Genomic DNA, 19,588 nt, shown 5'->3' on the forward strand with positions numbered 1-19,588 from the left:
AATAATTTATATGTCCTATTTATATATAAAGAAAACCTTAACTAAAATAACTGACTCTAAGCGAATAAAGAAATCAAAACCGTAAAGGAATTGATTTCTGTAAATTACTTCTGTATCTCGAATATATTGCCATCTCCGCTTCAAAATTACGAGCCCTTTCAATGATTGACACGTGGCAACAAAACTTTCAATAAATTTCATTTCAGCCATCTTTCCATATATATATATAAATATATTATTTTATTCACTTTTATCCATTAAATTGTCTGCTTGATTTCCTTCTTCAACCTGTCAACTCTAATTCCTTTTAGCTCCAAACTTTTTCAGTTTTTCACCAAATTAATTCTACAAGTAAAATACACAATTTAGCACAATCAATAAAATTTATGCTCAAAACGGAAAAATATAAATAATAAATGTGAGGTAAATAATAATAAAAATGTTTAATTTGGTCTCACATCAACAACCCACACTTAAACTTTTGTTCATCCACGAATAGACTTCTCAATCATTATGCAAGACATTCAAGTAAACAACAAACCTCTAACCTCCTAACTTCAAGAAGGACTTTGAACTCATAAAATTTATGTTTGCTCACCTACTCTCATCAAAGAAAGTTAACTATATCACTTATCCATCATGAAACAAGTGCCCTCACAAAAAAAATAGTCCACACACTCAACTCAAAAGATTGAATATAAATTAAGGACTTCATATCAAGAACAACTCTCACACTCACAAATAAAATTCAACATGTATGCACAAACAACCATCTGTTTGCCAATTATGCACATATCCACTAATTAAGCATGCTTGAATACAATCAAATAGGACTTTAATGTGTTGTAATGTAGTAGGGGATGGGTAGGAAAACTATATAATAGTGACTTCCACTTTTGACTTCATAACCCATACTTTATTCTCTTTATTTTCAGGCCTCTCTTCAACAATTATTTCACAAGTAATTCTCATCATTAGAATATTGTTTCAGTCATTGTACTCTTTTTTTCCCTTCATAATAGCCACCCTCGATTTGTATATTTTACATGAGTAAAGGTGCAAGATGTCCTCGGAAGGACAAGGGCCATCATCAAGGTAACCTTTTTTCTTTTTTTCATGTCACATTCAAATTATTTTTTTTTTCACATTCCTTCAAAGAGGGCTTTTAAGAACTTTGTAGCTATCATTGATTACTTTTTCACTCATACATCCCTTTTTCTCAGAATTGATAATTAAAATAAGTCTATGCTATGATGTTCAAAGAAGCAAGGTGCAAAAACCAGGGATTCAACAAAATAGTAAGGGAAAAACAGGCTACCAACAAAAGGCTACAACCTCAAAAGGGCTAACTAGTGATAAAATATCGTAAAAGGCTAAAATTTATGAGACAAATTAAAGAAAGTGTATTATCATCTCCTACATAAGGCACTACTTTTTTATTTCGCTTCAATAACATGCAGGCAAGTTCGAGACTAAGATGCAAAACATGGAATAAAGCAAATCTCAACACACACGACACAAGTATCAATCATGATAGATCAATTCCACTTATAAAAAGACAACATCCTAGCAACATATAAATTAAAATAAGCTATATACAAAGTCACAACCATGAACCTAGATGTCAAAAGGTTTGCAATTTCACTAGTAATCAAGTATTCACAAGAAAGTACGACTTAAAATTAGGCCCAAATAGTAAGTATCACATAACTCAAAAGGGTCTTTTCATTTCTCTCCAAAAATAATAATTAAAAAAACTTGTTCCTAAAATAAATAAATAAAATACACTCGGTTCAAAGGGACTATCCTCAGGAAAAGAACCGAAAACAAAATCCAAGGAACCCATTCTAAAAAAAGACTCCATAAAACAGTAAAAACTAGGAAGTCATTCCTCCACCCCACACTTAAAGAGATGCTATGTCCACAATTCATTGAAAAAAAATATAAAACAAGGGTTACAAAAACAACTTGAGGATTTTAGGCCTAGCTAGTAGCACGTTCTCTAAATTTATACATGAGTCATCACCACACACTTAAGCTCAAACATGTTGCTTTCCCTTTTTTTATTTGGTACTGAGACTTCCCCTAATCTGAAAAAAAGAAGATAAAAAAAATTGGTACTAATAATATAAAAAAAAAATAATAATAAAAAAAAAGTTACACTACTTATTGGGTTGCCTCCCAATAAGCGCTTAATTTAACGTCGCGGTATGAGACTATCAATTTTACTATTTTTCTTTCCACTTTGAATATATGAATTGCATCCCCAATTTTGAAATAATTTTTCTATTATGCTCAATGGGTGGTGGTACAAAAAGAAAGGTCCCAAACAACTGATATCGCACTATGCACTTCTTGAACCGTATGTGAGGAATGTAAATTTTTGATATTGGAATAATAAATAAAGAACACACAATTTTCCATATGTATACACTCTTCTATAGTCTCAGTTGACTTGATGATAATAATAAAAAAATTGATACTAGACAAAATACAAAAAAAAATACAAGATAAAATAAATACTAAAGACAATATCTAAGTCGTATTCCCCAGCAACTGCGCCAATATTCTTAATACGCTCAAATTACACTTCCCTAAAGAAGAATAAGCGATCGTATCAAGTAAAGAACCCAACTATTAGGTTGGGGACGATCTCACGAGGAAAATTGTTTAGACTTAACTTCAATGTACGATTACTTCTATTTAGTTAAGTCCTTTCCAGAAACTAGTAATTAAAGCGGGAGTTTTGTGAAACAAAAGTATTGTAATATTGAAAAATCAAACAAGTATCAAGAGTGAATTATTGGTGTTTATCAAGTTGTGAGAGAAACTAGGGTGTAATTGTTCTCCATAGGTTCATAATAACATAATCCTAGCTGTAACAATTCTTCCCTAGTGGTTTGCACGCAAAGTAATAAGTTATGTATCTCTAAATCCTAGGTCTGACATTTAGAGAATTTCACCCCGTACCTTGGTCTGACTACATGTGTTTAATTTACTAGCCCTAACCTTTACTTCATATTAAGCATCATATTCGATGTATGACTTGGTTATTACTTCGCACCAATCGAAATTATCCTATTAGATAGTATCCCACTAACTCTATGTCGATAATTCTTTTCCTATTAACTATCCTTTTTATCCGGCAAGTAGCAATAAGGCGAGTTCTAACGCGTGCACTCGTTAAAAAGACTTCTAAGCAAAATAATTACCACTACATGCAATAAAATATTTGTGAATTGCTTAATTACTATTCAAACTTTACTAATCACTCATGGTTCCCACAAGCCTAATTGTGGAGCTTAGCTACTCATTATCTCAAAAACACAATCAAAATTTATTAAAATAAATATGTTTCTGTTAATCATCAAAAGATAAGAACAATAGACAAACTATATTTTTATTAATTACGACCACAAATAAATAATAAAGGAGAAGAAAGAATAAACCACAATTCCCTGGCCTCCACGGCGGCTCTTACACAGTTCCAAAGCTAGAAGAAAATTTATATTTTGTCTTGTATCTTTGTTCTTGTCCTCCCCTAAATAATAATTTATATTTCTTATTTATAGATAAAGAAAACCCTAAATAAAATAATTGAGTCCAAGTAAATTAGGAAATCAATACCGAAAAAATGGAATTGATTTCCGTAAATTATCTATGTATCTCGAATATATTGCTTCCTTTGCTTCCAAATTAAGAGCCCTTTATATGATTGACATGTCGCAACAAAACTTTTCAATCAATTTGATTTCAGCCGCTTTTCCATATATATATATAAATATATTATTTTACTCACTTTAATCCATTAATTTGCCTGCTTGATTTCCTTCTTCAACCTTTTATCTTTAATCCGTTTTAACGCCAAACTTCTTAAATTTTTCACCAAACTAATTCTACAAATAAAATACATAATTGAGCACAATACATTTAATTTATGCTCAAAACGGACAAATATAAATAATAAATGTAAGGTAAATAATAATAAAAATGTGTATTTTGGCCTCACATCACATCATCAACACCTTATTTCTTTCCAAGCTATCCCACATTTCTTTACCAGATTTATTAGTAACAAATAAATCAAATAAAAGATTAATCATGTTATTTAGCAAATGTCCTCTCACAGTTCTGTTATCTTTTTCAAACTTTTTTTTTCAACATCATTAACAATTATAACATTGTTAGAATCCATAGTGGTGATAGAACTACCCATAGAAGGTTCTTTAAATAAAACATAATCAATTTCTAAAAGTTTTGGTGACCATCGTTTAAAATTATTTTCACAAAAAGGCTTAAGATTTGACAAATCAGAAAAAGTTTTATTCAAACAAATATCCATTTATCAATATTGTTTGGTAGGAATCACTTTCACTTTGTTGAAAAAAATACTACAATATTGATATTGGATCTGAACTATTAAGTCATACATAACTTACGGAAAAGGGTCAAAATTTCCCCTGAACTATGTGAAATATATCACTTATACCCTTCGTTATATTTTGAGATTAAAAATGGCCCTACTGTTATCCTAAGAGACCACATATACCCTTAAGAGTTAACACCACTCATTTTCATTGACTTGGCAAGCCACGTGAGACTAATACTTCCACCTAAGCATCACCAACTAGGATTCACTACAAAAGAATTAGACCTTTAGCGGCAACAATAGTCGCCACAAAAGCCCAGAAAATCGTCATTAATAGTTTTTAACATTAAATTTTAATTTTGTGATTTTTTCTTTATTGTTTTTAAAAAAACAAAAATGATATCAATTAAGCAGGGTTTGAAGATACTGTATGTTTTATTTTTATGTCATATGTAAATGTATAAAATGTATAATGATGCATTATATAGTAGGAGATGTGAATCAAGAAGTAATTTACATGATTTTTCGTTATAATTGAAAGTTTTTAATATTGATATTGCAAGTTATTTATATTTAGAAAATTAGGTTGCAATCGAAATATAATTGGTATATTTTTTAGTTGAAAAAATAGGTTTTACTAGCGAATGGTTATTGGAGCCTTAGTCTCCACTAAAACTCGCTTATAACCTTTAACCTTTAGTGACAATATTTTGGGATTTTGTGGCAACTTTGTCGCCACTAAAGGTAAAGTTCTTTTGTAGTGAATCTTAGTTGACAACACTTAGGTGGAGGGATTAGTACCATGTGTCTTTCTACGTCACTAAAAAATTGTCGTGTTAACTCTTGAGGGTATTTTTGATCTCCTAGGATAACGACGGGGGTATTTTTTATCCCAAAATGTAAGTGGAGGGTATAAGTAGTCTATTTCACATAGTTAAGGGGCAATTTGACCCTTTTCCGAATAACTTATAACAAACACTGTGTCGTACATGTCACTTTATTGAAAGCGCTTTCGGCTCGATTCCAGTGTAAATCTTAGTAGCTGGTTGCTCCCCAAGGTTCCATAGTTACTCTCAAACACGTGCACCGGTGGCTGAAAGTTTGGAGGTTGCATAAAACCAAATGACCCAAAATATTTTAAGAATCAGAAGAAAGGAGGAAAAAGTTTATCTCTTCTTTTTGTTTATCTTGGCAGTGTTATATTATGTCACTCAAGATACATCTCTATATAGGACTAGGTAATTTATCCGCACTTCCTACAGTCATAAATAGTATTTGCATTGATCTTGCAAATTATTATTAACTTATATCCATACATGAAAAATAATGGGAAAATAGATTCTTAAAATATATTTGCAATATTCTAATATGAATTTGCTTATTTGTCATTATCACATAACCCAAAAACATCTAATGATTGAATTACTCACGAAATAATAAATCATTGGTTCTTCAATCGACATTGAAAGGAAAATAAAGAAGAAAAGAATGTATATGCATTGACATTTCGTAATAAAAAATAAACATTTAAGTTGCATAGATTATACAATTGTGATATATGTCTTAGGAGAAAATTAGAAAAATTGTTAACATATTAAAAAAAAAAGCAATTACGCTTGAACATGAAAGCAATTATAACTTTTGATCTTACATTGTGAATTTCTTCAATTGATAAGTCAGAAATTTCAAATATATATAGATAATATGTAACCTTATATAAAGTACATATAATTGAAAAAAATTTAATACAAAATATCAAAATATGAATTCTTGGAATTGAGTACGATAATTCTTTTCTACAAAATGAATATACGTACGGTATATGTATATGTTCAATATAACGGAAGACAATAACTTTGCAGATATCGAAACAGCAGAGTTTAAAACATGTACTCAAAATAAACAATGAATATCATATGCATAAATTAATGAGTGTAAAAAAGGATATCATGATATGTAAAAATAGAATGAAATAGAAAGGAAAAAATCGAGTGGACTGAATGCACAGTGTCTCGTTAAGCAACTATTCCCCTCCAATACCAGAGGTTAAAAGAATTACATCCTCTCTTGATGGAATATTTTTATTCACCAACTTATTGATACAAAAACAGTGATGTTAATAAGTCATTCAACAGGAGCAAAACACACAAATATTTAATTTTGCAGAAGTAGAAGAAGAATATCAAAATTTTGTTGTTTTAAAATGAGAGGAAATCTCTCTATTTATAGGCAACAAACGGTAATGTGAACAAATTTTTTTGTGCCTTATCAGAAAGGTTACAACTTTTTCAAGAGTTGCAACCTTTCGGACAGTTCACAACCTTTCATAAAATTTTCAACTTTTCATAAAGTCTCGACTCTTCGTTAAAGTCGCAAATTTTCATAAAAGGCACAACTTTTGAAAAAATTTGGCACTCTTTATTAAAGTCACAACTCTTCATAAAGGCATAAATCATAAATATGCCCTTTAACTTGTCTTCAAATTACATTTATGTCTTTCAAGTTTGGGTGTACACAAATAGACACTTAGACTTGTACAAAATTGAACAAATAGACACACATGTCATCCTACATGTCATTTTTTATCATACGTGGTGTCCTACGTGTCTTGTGTCATGTAGGACTCATTTGTTTATTTATTTAAAAGTTGGATATTTAAAGTGCATGTTTGTGCATCATGAAAGATGGAGGTCAAAGTTAAAATTTGAAGCCAAGTTTAGGGTCCAATATATGTATTATGCCTTTGATACAATTCACAACTTTTGATAAATGTCGCAACTCTTCATTCAAGTCGCAACTTTTAATAGAAGTCACCTCTATTTATGAAAAAAGAACTCTAGTTTTGGATGAATTACCTATCCATTCCAAATTAATTTACAATATAAATTAAGAGTAATGCAAAGTGGAAATAACGTAATATTTTATCAACGTTGCATTACTCGTAATTTATATTGTAAATTAATCTTACAGACATCCTCCCATAAAGGCTTGGTTTTACTCTTTAGTTCTCATGCAACTGTACTAATTGCAATCGTCAACCCCTTCAATTCTTTGGTAACCACTTTTGTTGTGTCATGAATAGACGAAGCGTCCACTGAATCACCAGCTATCTCGTTGAAAAGGAATCATGCTTCCTTTTAAGAAAACATTCCAACAACTTGAGCTTGCATTGCTTCACAAACATTTCGGGAACGCGTCGTCAATATCACTTCGCACTGATGGTTGTGGTTGCTACATTGGAATTCAAAGTTTATCTAGATCATGATTATCCTCCCAAACATCATCCAAGATGATAAGGGTGCGACTTTTCTGATCTATCAACCTTGTACACAGTCGATCTCCACGACTCAACATATCATCCCCTTCTAATTGTTATGCGGAATTCGAGATAATACGAGAAAATATAAATGCGAAAAACAAGACAACAGATTTACGTGGTTCACCAATAAATTGGCTACGTCCACGGGAAGAGGGGGAGCAGTTTTATTATGGAGAGGCAAGAACAGAATACAGAATAGGGTTTGCCATAGCGTCTATATATAGTGCTAAGCTACACCCTAACAGGCTTGGGCCCAAAATACAGAATTGACAGATAATTAAGGGTCCGATTCAAGGCATTCAACACTAATGTTAGCCCGACTTCGCCTGCGATCTCACCTGGATTCTTTTCATCTCGGGTTGTTGATTAACAGTTACCATGACTACATCATTGAATAACGTTTCTTGTTTTGCCTTTTGTCTCATTTTCTCAGGCAGTGTTGTCTTACGAACACCGCCCAGACCAGATGTCCCAATCATAGTGACCCCGTCATCTCTCAACACTGCCATGAGCTCTTCCTCTTAATTTTCTGGAGTAAAACACCTCATCACTATAACTAGGTATAACCTCACTTTTAAATGGATGATCATAGGATAAAGCATTAGGATTGGTGCTTTTATTTCGATGATCAATAAACTCCCCTAAAGTTTTTTTAGCTTTCATGTTCAGGGAGTAATGTGATTTAAAGTTTGGACACCCAACCATATCTTTCAACTCAATTCTACCTCATTACATTACAGCTGCCACATCTGCAATAGTGATATCAAAATTCCTTAACCAAGCCTCGCCATTGGGTGAAATGTCCTTTATGTTTCTCCGTGAGTCACATGTTCTTCGATGCACCTAACCTTTGCAATTCTTCAGCTTCTCAGATTCTTTATACATACATCTCCCGTTGCTCTTGTAGTGAACTAAATACCCAATTCCCCGTGCAACTGGCTGCATCAAGCAACCTGTAACTTTTTCCACTAAAATAAATAAGAATTTCGATCCATAGCTACTATAGTTTAGTAATGAGTCTTTATTCAATTATCAACGAGTATAGGTTCCTTCACAGTAGCCTCAGCTTGGGATCAATTATGAAAAAAGAATGAGACTTCTAAAAAATGGCTTCTTTTAAGAAGTCATTTATAACATGGAGAGCACTACATGACAGACTTCCCACAGATACAACATTTTGTAGAAATCTAGAGGCAAAGTGTTATTGTTGCACACCACCAGTTGGCACTAGAATATAATGAACATCTACTTTGTACTGGGAATTTTGCAAAAGATATATTGAGTAAATTTGCAGGTTTATTTGGAGTTCAAATACGAGGACTAAATCTTAGACATATGTTGATCAAATGATGGGCTCATAAAAGGTGGAATAGAGTGTCACCTTTCATAGTAAAGATCATTCCTATCCTTGTTATGTGGGAACTAAGCAATCCAGATGTACAAAAAGATATGGTCCAGAGAAGTCATCAACATACAAGTCCACAAGAGCAATAATGCATGATATGATTGGTCTAAGAGAACAAATGTTTGGAATAATCAAATTGCAAGCCTCATGGGAATACCTATACATCGTTATTGACAAGCCCTTTGACACACGAAATTAAAAATAGTTATATGGAACAAGAAACCAGATCAATATTACAAAATTAACACGGGATGGAAGTTGCAGAGAAAGAATGTGTGGGGTAGGTGGAGCCATCAAAAACAGTGAGGGTAAGATTCTAGTTGCCTTCTTGATATACCTCGGAAGGAATATTATTTTTTCTTTAATATGTGATTGTTATTATCTTTGTTGAAAGAATCTTATTAATTCCAACAAACTTTGGAGAAACACAGTTATCAAGATATAATGAATAAGTGAAGACCAGAAGACCATAAATTAATTCACAAAACTAAAATCTGTAACACATACTAGAATCTGGGAACAAAAAGAAGATCAAACCCTCTTAATGCATAACGTCCCATTAAAGAAATGTTCCCCTCTAGTATCCAAGGTTTAATTTGGAATATGTCCTGGTAGGATAGAATGATCTCAATCACCAGTATATTGAAACCCAAAACGCTGCTGCCAATGAGTCACTCAACGAATATAAAGTAAGCGAATAAACTTTGTGCAGAAGAAGAAATCCTAAATTTTCATAATTAAAAAGTCTGAAGATTAACTAACATTTATAACCAAAATGTTACACCCTCAAAATAAAATAAGGTATCTAAAGCCTCACATGTGCCTAAAAAGGTAAATAACATGTTAATAAAGTGTTTTTTACAGCTTGTATAATTGATTTCAAGATGTTTGGAGGTCAAACGTCCAAGATGTTCAAAAGTTGGTCTTTAGATGTGCTAGTGAGTCCTTGTTTGTTTGCCTTATTTTTATGCGTTGTTTGGAGTTGAAAAATTGTGGAGTTGTCCCTAGTATCTTCATTGACATGTTAAGATTCATAACATCCGGGTACGACTCCTTAGGGACCACCCTAAGGTCCCCGGAGGAGGACCAAAACGTTATAGAAAGAGGCTTTCTAAGGAAGCGTTCACAAGCTAGATTTGGGGCTGCCCTTGCGTCGCGCACCTGGCTTTGAATGTGCCTGTGAGATACACACCCAAAACACACCATACTGCCTCAAAAATTATTAGGTGCAAGAGTCAGAGGTTGTCTCCGCGACGCATAGCCACTTCCCAGATCCGGTTGCGTCGTCTTAGAGTCAATTTTGACATGTATCAAAATCCCAATAAGTAAGGGTGTGTTTTGGTAACTTAGGAAGAAAGTTATAAACTGTTTTAGGACATTTTTAAACGCTTTCACAAGCAAAAACCCCAACACCCATTAAGAAATCAAAATCCCCAAAACTCTCTCCTCTTCCAAAACCCTAAACCTCCATTGAAGACGAAACTCAAGAACATGTTATGGAGGTAGATTCTTGGAGATTTCTTTTCAGATTTTCATGGGATTTATAATGTAAAAGTAATGGTAATTTTTGATACTTAATGTATCTTCCCTCTAAAGAGTCCAATAAATGATTTTAAAAAGTGATTCAAAGACCAAAATTCAAAATTTTCATTCTAGCCATGGTTTCATTGTCAAATTGATTACAAAGTCATTCTAATGATGAATATATGTTTGTCTACTGATTTTATGATGAATTTATATCAAATTTTATGAAGAACCAATGATCCTCCTAGCTTTTCAATGTTAGCCTATATTATGGGTCTTGTGATGTTGATTTCATGTATATAGAATAGTGATTAGATTGTATTGAATTCTTATTGCTATTACTATATATATAAATTGAATATTAATTGTGGAGGTATGATAAATTATGATCATATCTTGGATATTTGGTAAGTTCACCTAATTCTTCTAATTAGCTTAGAATGTACATTGAATAGTGTTAATTGGTATGGTCCACTTATGGTGGCGATGTTTACATTGTTGTGCATGTTTATGTATTATGATAATGGCCTTTAAGGTATTAGATGCAAGATGAATTAATATGATTATTTACATGTTTAGGAAGCTGAAGGTTTAGCCTTGATTTGAATATCATGTTCTAAGTGAATTGATGTTATGTGAAGTCTATTAATAGCCCTCAAAACTAGTTGCATGCCCTAGGTGCGGGGATGAAGTTATAGGTATATGTGTGATGACCATGTTAGGGTTAGGTGGTCTATATTTCTAGTGATGAAGAGTATCCTTGTATTGTGACCCCTACCTATATAAACCCTATATAAATGTGTAATCAAAGTATGCAAGGAGTCTTCTATTTTATAGTTGAATATGTACTTGTCTCCTATGATGCAATGTGAGTGTGTGTAGTCTATATCCCTTAATCCTCTATATGTGTATGATTTTAGACTTGAGGAATGTTGTACATTCATTGTGATCTTTATAGGGTAGTTCCTCAATGGTATGTGTTAAGACATTGTGTGATCATGTTGACTAATGTACACACACACACTTCATGTATGACTATGAATAGGATAGATTCATGATGACCAAAAACAAGGGTAATTCTTCTATGCATCATTACCTAGATTTATGAAGTTATGAACATGTGTGACTAGAGCTGTTATGTGAAGGTAGATCTCACATTGTATGCACACACACATGATGTATGATTGAACGAATTTGTGAAAGAACATTCTCACATAAAATAGGATGTATGATGAAAAAACATTCTCATATTAATTTCCTATGAGCAATATGATGTATGAAGGAGATAACCACTAAGGCCTTCTTTATGAATTAACACACTAAAGGCTTAAATATATTTAAAAGGAAGCAAGAGCATTGAACAAAGTGAAAATGACAAATGAGAGTGGGATCTTCATGTTAGTAAGTCCGTCTTCCCACAAAGAGAACCTTCACGTTTAGCAAGTCTGGGTTCCCAACATAGATGGTGTCCCATGAGATGGAAACCTCCACGTTAGTAAGTTAAGGTTTCTAGAAGCAATCTCTATGTTCCATAACTACGTACCCCCATAGGTTATAGCTTGTCGTTTCCACCTAGATAGAAATGTATGAAAGGTTTCACCTTAGGCAAGTGTGAACCCTCTCTTTTTGGTGTGGGAGTAGAACACCGGATTCATGTAGCTCACATGGTCTATGTCGTTTATGTGTCAGTCTTCCCAAGGTTAATAAACTAACTAAGATACGAATATCAATTCTAATCTTAATTCCTTGAGAAGTAAACTTAGCATAATTAGGACTATGGACCCTATCTACACGTTGCACTAGATGACTTCAACAAAGGATATGATTGGAGCCTCTTATGCAAAGAAAAGACTTATGTTATGTATGAATTGTATGTATGCATGTTAAGTGCATTTCCTAGGTCAAGATATGAATTATGAGTATGCGTGTAAATTGCACTTATGGCTTCTAAGTGAGTTTACTTAGTAAATGTGAAGGTATGGGACTCCATATGCACATTGAACAAGTAATATTGTGAAGGAGTTATGAGGGTGGTATACCTATGATATGAACTAAATTAGTTATGATTAAGGTTGTAGTAAAGTGAAGAGTCTTTGTATGATCTTAGGAAGTATGTGACCTTATGACTAGTTATAAATGAAAGTGTTATGACTTGTTAAGTATGTTATGCCTATTCTAGGGTGACTTCTTAGGTATACTTTGTGGAAGTACTATCATGGGATGCTACCTACACATTGCACTAGGGTGACGTAGAAGTTGTGTTAGGTGACACTCCTTATGTGAAGTTGATGTCTATGGTATTTTTATTACTTGTGAATTTATGTGTATGGCTATGGAACACAATTATAAAGTGACCTCAAGGTGATACCTTGTGCTAAGTACACTTGAGAGTTACTCAAGGAAAGAAGTAAGATAAAAGGAAGCCATTGTGTGGTATGTATTGAATATGCTTCAAAGTATGATAAATTGCTTTATGTGCAATTATGAGTATTATCCATGTCTCTTTGATGTATGTGAACTATATTGAGCTTATTGGTGCTTATGTTCATTAAGTTTACTTAAAAGACATGTTGCATGATTTCAAATGTAATGTCCTCTTTAAATGCATGTTTTTGCATGATTTTCATACTTAGTGCATTCTTGTACTAATACCATTTTTCTTCATCTTTTTATACAAAGTGTAGGTAGCTACAAAAAAAAAAAATTGGCGATGGCAACAATCCGTCACTATATGAAAAAAATCCGTCACTAATCACGATTAGCGTCGGATTAGCTACGGAATATTGATTGTTGCTATTATGCTCGTCAGTAAGCTCTTAGTGACGAAAAATGAGTTCCATAACAAATTTAGCAACGTCTTAGTGACGAACACCATCTGTTGCCATAATGTAGCGATGCAAAGATTCATCATTATATTTATACAATTTGTTGCTAATTTCATAATTCTATGACAAAAAATGATGTTTCCGCTCAATTTTAGCGACGTCATAGTAAGCAAACATTTCCGTCGCAATATGTTAGCGACGGAAAGATTCGTCATTATATTTATATAGTTTTGTTGCTAATTTCATAATTCATTTCGTTATTTTGCCAAAAAAATCTGTCGCAACATATTTTGTTACAACATTATTAGGCCGTTAATAGTTCGTTGTTGATCCGTCGCCAACATTCTTTTTACAACAACGACCAAATAGTAGTTACATTTGTTGTTAAAATTGTTCTTATGCATTGGTGAAAAATATTCAATCAAAATTACTAAATACTCCAAAATTAACAAACATTCATATAATATAATACCCATAGACGATTCATAATATATAAATAGAGAACTCCAGAACAACATATTTCTGATTAAAATATAAAAAAAATATCAAGTACTATTAAATAAACTCATGTTCATCAAAATATTACTAAGCGCAATTTCTAGTTTTCAATAAGTATGACATTATAAAAAACTGAAGTTGTGGCGGTATTAACTTGAAATAGAGGTACCAACCTTGTCCACATTACTAGTAGGAGGCATGGGCGCCGCAGACGATGGATTGCCGGATGGAGTAATCGATTGTTTCACCTGCTCAACAATAATAGGAATAAGATGACTAGTTAGTGCAGACATCATTTTCTTTACAAACTCATCCATATTTGTTGTCGATGTTTATTGAGAAAATGGATGCGAAAATGATAATGACCCACAAAGTTTCTACCCATAGTAATTTTTTTCTTCAGATCCAAGACCGTATATTCTTCTTTTCTTTTCTCCTCCCACAGCTTGGTAATATGCTTTATATTGATCAATATTAGTTTCAGACAATGTTTTTTCCATTAATATTTCTTCATATTTTTCATATAATAAGTAGAGAAAATGAAAAAGCAATGATGATATGGAACAAACCAGATTTTGAAGATAAATGTAAAAAAATAGACAAAGTTATGCTCAGTACTGTGTAGAGAGTGGAGGAGACACTAAGAATAAAGATGTCCCTTTAAGTTAAGTTTGGTACTATTCCAAATGATCCTTTAAAATATACCAGCTGCTCTTTACAAAAATAAAGTAGTATATCTGAGTGCAGGATGAGGCATCCGTGTGAAACTGAGCAAACTAATAAAAATGAAAAAATTCACAAGTTGACTAGAATGGAATTCATAGATGTGTAGACCATTTGTCTAAAATTTTGCATACCCTCTAAGAGAACTTATCAATACCTTTATCTAGTGTAGCAGTTGTTGTGTCTGTGGTAATAAACAATGGGTAGCCAAGTAATGGGTAACATCATCCACCACAAAAGAAGATCATGTCAAGAGAGTTATCTCTTATTACAGAACCACACAGAAAATGACAACGGATAGCCAAGTAATTACTAAAAACATCCACCCCAAGAGAAGATCATGTCAAGAGAGTTATCCCTTATTACAGTACCACACACACAATGACACTTTTGGAAGCTAGACTCACTTCAAAACAACAGTAAAAATACACCAAAAAAATAGCAAAAATCGCACCAGAAAAGCCTCAAAACAGTGGCAGTAGTTTCTTTCTAAAATGATACTAGAACTGCATCGTAAAGTCTCAAAACATCATTAAAACGGTACCAAACAGCCTCAAGAAATATATTTTAAAACAGTAAAAAAATGCACCATAAACTGTAGTAGGAAAGAACCGAAACACCTCCAAGTTTTAAACTTGCATGGATATCTCGAGAATACTCACCAACAAATGTTTTTCATCATGTGCATGTGTATGAACATGAAGATATAACTCACTTGGCGTGGGATCTCGACCTTTTTCAATAGCCTATACAAAATAAATCACGTTATATATGTCATATAAGAGAAGATGTTAGTTATAGAGTTTGTAGAATATATATATATTCACAAGTTTTTGCGATGTTCTCTTATAGAAATAGAGCCACCAGTGTAAGTCCCCATAGCAGTTTCACGACCGCCACAACAATTTTGCGAATTAATTTCTGATTTCCTAATAGACTCCACACTTCCCCAATGCTCCCTCCATCTTTCCCATACATCTTCTGGTACGTAACCTAGCCTAACTCCTCCTTTTTTAATTTTAGAAATGAAATTCCTATAGTTCAATGATTCCTTAACCATCCATTGTTTTGACTTTGTTTTCACTTATGGAAACATCCCAGCAGAACTTTTTCTGAAACAAGCTTCGAAAGTAGTACATTAATGTCCTATCTATATACGTGAATATACTTTCTAAAATCACTTACGATGAAAACTTATACCTTAAATTCTCAAAAATAACCATTTCTTACATCATTTGAAACACCTTTCCAATTGATTACATTGGGATCAATCACACTTTAGAAATATTTTGATATGAAACTAGAGAATATTTGAGAAAGTTCCAGTATGTATAAATTAGAAGAGGTTATTGGGAGGGCTATCATAAATCAGAATTAAAAGATATGAAGTTTCATCAACACAACAAGTAGGAATAAAATTAAAAGAATGGACTAACCCTGAAGAAGATAGAAAGACAAGGGTCCTTGGATGGCTACTGTTGGACTCGCCTTCACCAACTGTATTTGTATGACCTGTTGGAACATTGCTATGGGTAGAAAGACCTTGACCCTATTAAGTTAATGTCATTTAGTGTAGTTGTAGGTGTCTCGCAGATTGTTGGGATAGTACTGTGAGTTGACGTTTCAATATTGATCGGTGTACCACCTTGTTGAGGAGAAACTGTAGTGGGCTTGGGAATAGTTGGCATGTTTACACGAATAGCAGAATTATTCATAGCTGAGGATTTTCCGAGACCTCTACCGCCAGCAATACCTATGAACAAAAACAACATTGTTGTTAGATAATGAGATTACATGGAACAATAATGCTGAAATAAGAAAATTGTCTCTGTAATTAAGAGCTTGTTGATCAAATAAAAAAATTAGTACTTGGAGATACAAGAGTAACAAGAGTAACTATCTAAAACAAAAGTAACAATAGTGAAGGGTCCATGAACTTATATAAGAAGCTTTACACTAAGAATGAATTTGTGATAAGGCTCCAGAACATTGTTGTGGGTAGAAAAACCCTAACCTGTTTAGTTACTCTCGTTTTGTGTAACAGGAGGTGTCTCAGAGATGATTGGGCTAATACTCTGAGTTGACATTACAATATTGGTTGGGGTACCACCTTTTCGAGGAGAAAATCTAGTGTGCTTAGGAATAGATGGCATGCTTACACGACCAGCAGGATTACTCCTACCTGAGATTTTCCACGACATCTGCCTCCTGCCATACCTATAACCAAAAAAACACTATTGTTAGATAATTTGGAACAAAGATGAAATATGAAAATTGTTTCTGTAAGAGCTTGTTGCTATGAAATCTATCATGTGCTTCTGATAAGGCTCCAGAAATTGATGGTTAAACAATCACTGTCAAGTAATGTCATTCAATTCAAAGAAATGATCAAAAATTTACATTACAATAACTTTCCCAAACATAAAAGCAGAAACTACAGCAGATTATCCTCAATTAAAAATAAAAAACAAACAAAATATAGTGAAAATACAATAGCAAATGATCAAACACTAGTCACTGTCTTCTTCAAACTCTTTATCTTCCTCTTCATCTTCCTCGTTCTCATCCTCATCCTCATCCTCATAAGTTGCATACTCTTCTTTCGTGGATACTATGAGGACTTCATGATTCTATTGCAAAAGTCCATCATAAATGGGTTCATCCATTTCAATTAAATCTTTATTTGGATAATATAACAGTAGAAGCTCATCAACGGAAATCGTCATATCTATCTCATGGACTTCAACTTCTTCAACTAAAACTATTGCCACTTCCTGATTATCCTATTCAATAAAATTTTGAGGTTTCACCTTTAGCACAGCTACCCAATCATCATTTTCCTTTTTCTTTCTAGGATAAGGTACATAAAACACTTGTGTTGCTTGCATTGCAAGAATAAAATGTTCGTATTTTTTATATCGAGGATGATGGTTAATGTCAACAAATTTGTATTGAATGTGCCTTTTAACACCAACATCCATAGTTGGGTCAAACCATTCACATTTGAAAAATACAGTTTGCTTAAAAGGTGATTTACGGCATTCCACTTATTTTATCGCTTTTATCCGTCCATAGTAATATCACCAAAATTTGAATCCTAGATACAAACTCCACTATTCATTGTTGATCTTGTGCGACCATGACATTCTGTGTGAATTTTGTATCCATTCAAAAAATACACACATGAAATCTTACCTGGAGTACTCCATCCTGAAAACATAGAATATGCTAGAAAGTCACTGATTGTCCACATCAAATCTGCCCTTAGTTGAATGTTTTGCTTCTTTGATATGTCAAATGCTTGCACGCCTGTCTCCCACAACAATGTCAATTCTTTTTATTAGAGTCTGCAAATAAATAAAAATTTTATGTTTGGGATTGTATGGCCCTGGAACAATGACTGTTAAGAACATATAAGCCTCTTTCGTACACATTCCTGGAGGTAAATTATAAGGTGTGACAATCACTAGCCATGAAGAGTATCTGCACCCAGATTGACTAAATGGTTGGGAACCATCAGTACATAATGCCAATCATACATTTCTTGGTTCATTAGCAAAAAAAATTTAAGTGTCATTGAAGTGTTTCCAAGCCACAGAGTCTGATGGATGACACATTACACCATCCTCTTTTGTATGCTCGTGATGCCATCTCACGTCAGAAGTTGTAGCATGAGATGCATACAATCTTTGCAATCTAGGAACCAAAGGAAAATAATACATTTTCTTGTAAGGGATCAGTTTCCTCTTACAAGATCCAACACGATTCTTGTATCTATCATGTCCACAAAATGTACAAGATGTAAGGTGTTCATCATTACCCCAATACAACATACATCCTGATTCACAGCAATTAATCTTTTCAACTGGCAAACCCAAGCTACGCACTAGCTTCTTGGTCTGATAGTATCTATCAAGCACTATGTTACCTTTAGGTAAAGCCTGTTTGAACAATTGCATCATTTGGTTATAACCTCTTTGTGACATGTTGTTCTCCATTTTAATATTTAACATTCGATAGACAATAACAAGTTGAGAGAAGGAAGAATCGGGATATAATTTTGCATCAGCTGCTTGTAGCAAATCATATAATTTTTGAGACTCGAGATTAGGATTTTCCTCTATTGAAGGTTCACAAGGATGAGACCACTTGTCTTCAGTATTTCCAAAAGATTGCCAACATGAAACTTGGGGAAAGTTAGGACTAGTTGAATCTAAAATCATTTGACGGTATGGATTATCATATCCGAATTCAGGTGTAGCACCACCATTCAAATCTTGATCACAAGAAATCTCACCAATCATATTTTTTTCTCCTTGATGTTTCCTGATAAAATGGTTATCAACAAATCCAGATTTATAAAGGTGATGCTTAATCGTTTCAACATCCATGCACCTAAAGTTATAACATTTCTTACATGGACATCTAACTTTATTGTCATTCATGCAATTCTGTTGCAAATATCCAAATTGGATAAATTTATCCACTCCAATTACAAAACTAGAATTTATAGCCCCTTGACCATCCAACCTATCATACATCCAACCACGCTCTAGATTATTCATGTTCCTCATAAAGTTTAAATCTACAAGAATAAAAAATCAGTAACAAGCACAAACCGTGGACCAGAAGGTACTCTCATTCACATTAAGCAAATAATAACAAAACATGCATTTAGGCAAAACAAAAATAATTTCTACAGCTATTCACTTGGAAGACTTAGTCCCACAAAATTATACGACAAACAAAAGGTATTGAAGCATTATAGTTGAAAAGAAAGAATCATTAACAGTAGCAAAACTGAATGTAAAACATAGGCTTACAGACAATAAAAATTAAGAACAAAGATTCTACGTCATAGCGAAGAGTAGTCACCGAAAATAGATTCAAACAAAAAGGAACAAATATGCCTCAATACTAAATAC

The 19,588-nt window shown here is 33.1% G+C and overlaps 1 long non-coding RNA gene across 24 annotated transcripts in view; it reads right to left on the minus strand.

Annotated features, from left to right (window-relative positions):
• Positions 1-228: 228 nt before the first annotated feature.
• The window catches only part of LOC114075596, a 62,659-nt gene continuing 43,299 nt past the window's right edge, over positions 229-19,588 (minus strand). For 12 of the 24 annotated variants that reach the window (XR_003575973.1, XR_003575965.1, XR_003575978.1 and 9 more), the window contains 4 exons: positions 16,678-16,880; positions 15,491-16,416; positions 15,326-15,409; positions 13,977-14,188 (listed from right to left, as the gene is read on the minus strand). This is a non-coding gene — a long non-coding RNA (uncharacterized LOC114075596). Of the gene's footprint in view, positions 346-1,707; positions 2,091-3,481; positions 3,542-7,898; positions 8,648-13,976; positions 14,189-15,325; positions 15,410-15,490; positions 16,417-16,677; positions 16,881-17,858; positions 18,011-19,588 lie in introns of those variants that run through there. The other 12 variants (XR_003575963.1, XR_003575959.1, XR_003575964.1 and 9 more) reach the window with 12 other exon arrangements.

The sequence above is a fragment of the Solanum pennellii genome, chromosome 1 (genome assembly GCF_001406875.1).
Source record: "Solanum pennellii chromosome 1, SPENNV200".
Taxonomy (NCBI): Eukaryota; Viridiplantae; Streptophyta; class Magnoliopsida; order Solanales; family Solanaceae; genus Solanum; species Solanum pennellii.